Source organism: Ursus arctos, unplaced genomic scaffold (genome assembly GCF_023065955.2).
Source record: "Ursus arctos isolate Adak ecotype North America unplaced genomic scaffold, UrsArc2.0 scaffold_19, whole genome shotgun sequence".
Classification (NCBI taxonomy): domain Eukaryota; kingdom Metazoa; phylum Chordata; class Mammalia; order Carnivora; family Ursidae; genus Ursus; species Ursus arctos.
The window spans coordinates 41,956,838-41,963,069 of record NW_026622863.1 but is presented as its reverse complement, the minus strand read 5'-3'; the positions used below and the strand labels follow the sequence as shown (position 1 = coordinate 41,963,069).

Sequence of the window (6,232 nt, the reverse complement as noted above, 5' to 3'; positions counted from 1 at the left end):
CCGAGGAGTCCTCTGGGAGTTGTAGTCAGAAAGTTACCTGTGGCGAGCAAGATGGCTCCCGGTTGTCAGGCTTTCTGTCAGGGGTTAGCTACGGCCCCGCTTGCTTAAAGGATTGCTCCCCCTCATGGAACCGCGCACCGGAGGCCACGCAGAGCCTTAGGCAGTGGCTTCCAGGGAAAGCCACTCCGACGTGTTTGAAATGCGGTTCCTTCGCGGACCCACCCTTTTTCCCCCGAGATACGGGCTCAGGAAGAGGAGGGCTAGTTTGGTTTAGGTAAGATAATAGGCACCATTGAGCCTTCTGGGAAATGTAGTTCGGAGCAGGGAAAGCGGTGGATGGACCGTTTGAAATTCGTCTTGATTTTTCACAGTTTGCGCCTGGCTACACTCCAGAGACTTCTGGGAGTGTCACTGCGCCCAAAGAGTGCGCAGGCTTCTCGGGTAACCCTTTCGGCCTTTGTTCGGGAGTGAGTTTGGCTTGCGGTTCCTCAGTGCGGAGGAGTTGTGGGACCTGAGCTTCTGAGACTCAAAGCTGGGGTGGCCGAAAGGAAGGAGATTAGAAACTTGCGACGGGATTGGGGAGGTCCAGAGGGAGGAATTGCTAAACATGAAACGGGGTTGTGGAGGCCAAAAGGGAGAGGTTTCCGACGCGCGAAGGGGGCAGGTATTTTTCTGTGCTAGTGATTTCTGTATGAAAGTCAGGGCCTGAGGAGAATGATGGGGAGGCGAGACAGCCTTTGCAGGGAGCAAGTAAAGAGATTCCCGGTGTGTGTATTTAGGATGTTGGGAGTCGTGGAAAGAGGGAGAAACGGGACTCAGGATTTTGTGTGTGTCTGTGTGCGTGTGCGTGTGTGTGTGTGAGAGAGAGACAGAGAGATGGGTAATTTAAATAAGTATCACTGTGTGTATGACTGGTATTGTATCTTGGAGAGTAAATCGCTGAGCCACAATGGTAAAACAGTAACAAGGATAGATTTTCCTGGGACATTTTTTTGTTTTTGTTTTTGGATGGGAGAAAGTTTACATAATTGAGCTGATAAGTGAGCTAAAGCTTGACTTTTGTGTAAAACCAGTAGCATTATTATGGAATTGAAATTAAAATAGCAATGTTTTTTAAAAGAGAAAGTTTATTTGAAAGGAACTCTTTAAAAAAAATTTTTTTTTAATTTTTAATGGGGTTCTTGTTCTTGCTTAGAGTACAGACCCCAGAGACAAAGCCGTTCAGTCTTCTGTGTTCTTTTAATGGCCTGAGCGAGGGGTGTAGGTCTAAGGGAGCCGACTTGTGAAATCGTGAGCTAAGAAAATGTGAAGGGTAGTGTTGACCATTGCAAGTAGAAGAGAAGTGAATTAGTGTTGTTTACATTTTCTTAAAAAAAAACTGGTCTTAGAGAGATGAAGGAATGTAAGTTTAAACTTTCTCAAGGAGCCTACTAAGATAAACTAATTTAGTAATTCCCTCTGGTTATCCCTCGGCCAGGTGGATTTTGTTGGGTATAAAAATAGGTTGCTCCTAATTGGAAAGGTGCTTTCTACAAGTAATTTAATACAGTTGCTTTTAACATAATTTTATTTTATTTTTTTAGAGATTTTGTTTTTAAGTAGTCTGCACCCATCGTGAGGCCCAAACTCACAATCCAGAGATCGAGAGTTGCGTATTCACTAACTGTCCTGCTAGGTGCCCAACATAATTTTAAATAAAAGGAGAAAGTAAGGTTGGGTTTAAAATTCATGTAAGTAAATTTTATATGTACAAACAAAACCTTGGAATAGGATAAAATTTTTCAGGATAATCTTAGCAAGAATTAAAAAGACTTATTTAAGAAAAAGTTTAAAACCCTATGAAGATACACAAAAAAAGACTTAAATGAAAAGTTATATCATATTTTTGAATAGAAATCCTTCATTATAAACTGTCATTTAAGTTAATTTATGAATTTAACATGATCCCACCAAAAATATCTTTCTCTAGATAGGTAGGAGTTATTTTAAAGTTCAAATGCAGGGGTTCCTGGCTGGCTTGGTCAGAAGAGGATATGACTCTTGATCTCAGGGTCATGAGTTCAAGCCCAACATTGGTTTTTTAAAAAGTAAAGTTCAAATGGAAAAACAAAGGCAAGAATAGATGTGTGGATGAAAAAAGCAATGTGGAGCAAATGGGGCTAACCTTATAATAAAACATTCTAAAAGTTCAAAAATTTAAGTAATATAGTATTATCATTGGACAGACCAGTGGAACAGAAGATAGAATCCAAAAATAGAACCAAATAAAGAATTTTAGTGTATGGTGAACGGGGCATCTCAGATCAGTTAGGGAAAAGGTGAACTTTTCAATAAAGGTAGTAGAGACAACTTGGTAGACTTTCTAGAAAAAAGAGAGTGGATTATTCCACGTACTGAATCCAGATTTAACTCCAAATGGGTCAAAATTTAAAACTGAAACAAAAAACTTAACTTACAAAGACTGAAAACTTGAGTGAATTACTTTATAACCATGGAGGGGGGAAGGCCTTTCTAACTTCAAAATCTAAAAATCAAAACATAAAAGATTAATTATCCCTTCTATATGAAAAAAAAAAAGTTAAAGTGAAAAACTGGAAATATATTTACATTTTATGTTACAAACAAATGGCCAAACCTCCCTAATATACAAGGAGCACACACACACAAAAAAATTGATTAAAAGACTAATAACCCAGACGAGATTGGGCACGTTCAGGGTGGTATGGCCATAGACATAAAAGACTAATAACCCAGTAAGAATGGAGAAAGAGATCAGCAAATAATACACAGAACATAGCCTACATGTTCTCAAATGTATGAAAATATGCTCGACCTCATTCATGGTCAGATAAATTCCTTTAAAACTATATAGAGCTATTGGTTCTTATGGACTAGAATGGCAAAAATTCCCCAAATTTGAAAACCTATGTTGCTAGAGGGACTGCATGTTGGTACAAACTGTTGGCAGCATCTTTCAAAATTCCAATTGCATTTAACTTTTCACTGAGCAATCCCACTTCTGAGATTTTATCCTACAGTTATCATAATGTATATCCAAGATTATTCATATAGCAGTCTTCACAATAGTGAAAATTAGCTGTAAATAAACCATTGAAAAGAATGCAGCATTATGTAATTGGGGAAAAAACTGAAAACACTATCTATGGCCTGATACAAAAAGCCTCCAAAATATATTAAATAGAAATAAAAACAAGATTCAGAATCTTATGTTACACTATTCTGCTTTTTGTATAAGAAAAGGGGGAAATGGATAAGAATAAATGTTTGTGTTTGCATAAAGAACTGAAATTTGCCAAAGAAACTAATAAAAGTGACTTCTGTGGCAGCCATTGAGGGCAAGAGGGTGGGTAGGGACAGGAAGGGCATAATTTTTCTCTGTATACTCTTTTGGGACATACTCTTTATATTATGTATATTATATATATATGTATTATATATAATATGTAATATTTATTATGTTATATATATTATAAATATAAATGTGCTTTTATTGTCATCTTTACATGAGAAGGAAGAGTTGTGTTCTTCACATTTCTTTTCAGAAACCTATCACAACTGCATTTTTGACAACTTCCTTGGCTTCCTTGAGACCACTCTTTCATTTTTCTTATTCTAATCCTCTGATTATAAATAAAACAAGTAATAACAGCAGCAAAAACATTCATGAATTGTTTTTCCACTTTTTAAAGTTAGATTCATCTTCTCTTAAGCTGTACTTTTTTTTTTTTTTTTTTGAGCAACCATATCCATACCATGGTTTCAACATTTACTGACTCATGAGTAACAAATTTGTTTCCATTCTAGGCCTATTTTTTTTTTTATTGTGGTTAATTATACATAAGATAAAATTTACCATTAGGGGAGCCTGGGTGGCTCAGTTGGTTTAGCATCTGCTTTCGGCTCAGGTCATGATCCTGGAGTCCTGGGATCAAGCCCCACATCAGGCTCCCTACTCTGTGGAGAGTCTGCTTCTCCCTCTGACCCTCCCCCTCTCGTGCTCTCTCACATTCTCTCTCTCTCAAATCAATAAAATCTTAAAAAAAGATAAAATTCACCATTTTAACCATTTTTAAATGTACAGTTAAGTGGCATTAATATATTCACATTATTGTGCAACCATCACTACTGTCCATCTCCAGAAATTTTTCATTACCCTAAACTTAAAACTCTGAAACCATTAAATGGTGGCCATCCACCCTCCCTTCATCCTGTAACCATTATGCTATTTTCTTTCTCTATGAATTTGACTGTTATAGGTGCTGTTCGTGTAAGTGAAACCACACAATATTTTTTTGTGTCTGAATTATTTAACGGCATATAATATTTTAATGGTTCATCCTTGTAGTCTATATTAGAATTTAATTCATTTTGAAGGCTGAGTAATATTTCATTGTATATTTATACCACATTTTGTTTATCCATTTATCTGTTGAAGGACATTTGAATTGTTTCCATCTTTTGGGTATTGTGAATAATGCTGCTATGAACATGGCTTGTACAGATAATGTCTTTGAAACCCTGCTTTCAGTTCTTTTGTGTATACCTAGAAGTAGAAATACTGGACCATATGATGATTAAATTTTTAATTTTTTGAGGAAAAATTCTCATACTCAATGTCTACACCATTTTACATTCCCTCCAGCAATGCCCAAGGATTCCAATTTCTCCATATCCTTACCAACACTTGTTATATTCCGGGTTTTTTTTCTTTTGGTAATAGTCTTCCTAATGGGTGTGGTGTCTCTTGGTAGTTTTGGCTTGTGTTTTTTTAATGATTAATTATGTTGAGCATCTTTTTGTGTACTTATTCGCCATCTATATATCTTTTTTTGGAGATTGTGTATCCAGCTACTTGGTATATTTTTTAATTGAGTTGTTTTATTGTTACTGAGTTGTAGGAGTTCTTTATATATTCTGATCAGGTACATGATTTGCAAACATTTTCTTCCTTTCTGTAGATTACCTTTTCACTCTGTTGGTAGAGTCCTTTGTTGCACAAAAGTTTAATTTTGAGGAAGTCCAATTTACCTGTTTTGTTGCCTATGCTTTTATTTTTATATTTTTATTTTTAATTTTTTTAGAGAGAGTGAGTGAGTGTGTGGGAGGGGAGGGGCAGAGGGAGAGAGAGAGAATCTCAAGCAGGCTCCACACCCAACACATAGCCTGATGCAGGTCTCAATGCCAGGCTTGATCTCACAACCCTGAGATCATGGCCCTGAGCTGAAATCAAGAGTGGGATATCCAACCTTCTGAGCCATCCCGGCACCCTTTGTTGCCTGTGCTTTCAGTGTCATGTTCAGGAAATCATTGCCAACTTTAATGTCATGAAGATTTTTCCCTTATATTTTCTTTGAAGAGTTTTATAGTTTTAGCTCTTGTGTGGGTCCTTTGTCTCTTTTCAGTTAATTCTTTTACATGGTGTAAGGTAAGGCACAACTTTATTCTTTCGCATGTGGATATCCAGTTTTCCCAGCACCATTAGATTATTTCCAGGCTTATGCTAACATATTTATAATAGATACCCTGGTTGTTTTGAGGATTTCCAAGATGACCCTAAGGTTTGATGATTCGGTGAAAGAGTTATAAGACCTAAAACCAGCAAAGGAAAAATGAGCATAGGGTAGGGCCCAGGAGAGAACAGGCATAAGCTTCCAGTTTTCCTTTCCTAGTAGAGCTGCACAGAGAGTACTTAATTCTCCCAGCAATGATATGTGACAGCACATGCAAAGTGTTGCCAACTAGACAACTAGAATAGCCTACTTGAGCCTTGGCATCCAGAGTTTTTATTGGGGGTCAGTCTCACAGGGATGAGCACTCACATGAATGACCTTAGCTATTCATTCTCTAGTCCCCCAGAGGTCAAACTGACAACAGCTCAATACCCCAGGCATACAAAAGCAGGAATTCACGATAAATCATATTGTTAACATAAACTATCTGGCGTGGCTTTAGGCTTCAGAGATTCAAAGACACCTTTATTAGGGAGGATATTCCAAGGGCTCAGAAGCTGTCTCCCAGGAGCTGGTCAAGGGCCAGTCCTTTCTTTGAAGTGTGTAAGGTTTGAGCATCCCAAGCTTGCTGAGGTCACTCTTTACTGCACACTTGTATAGATAGGTTTGCATGTATGCGCTAGTTTATTTACGATAAATCCCGAAATTGGAAGTGCTGAGCCAGAAGTTAAATGTATTTATGCTTTTGACAGATAAAAGTG

General features: G+C 37.5%; 1 long non-coding RNA gene across 1 annotated transcript in view; it reads left to right on the top strand.

Moving 5' to 3' along the window:
* The first annotated feature begins 51 nt into the window (after positions 1 to 51).
* LOC130544175 (uncharacterized) overlaps positions 52 to 6,232 on the top strand; it is a 39,719-nt gene continuing 33,538 nt past the window's right edge. Inside the window, exon 1 of the long non-coding RNA XR_008960219.1 lies at positions 52 to 274. This is a non-coding gene — a long non-coding RNA (uncharacterized LOC130544175). The remainder of the gene's footprint in view (positions 275 to 6,232) is intronic.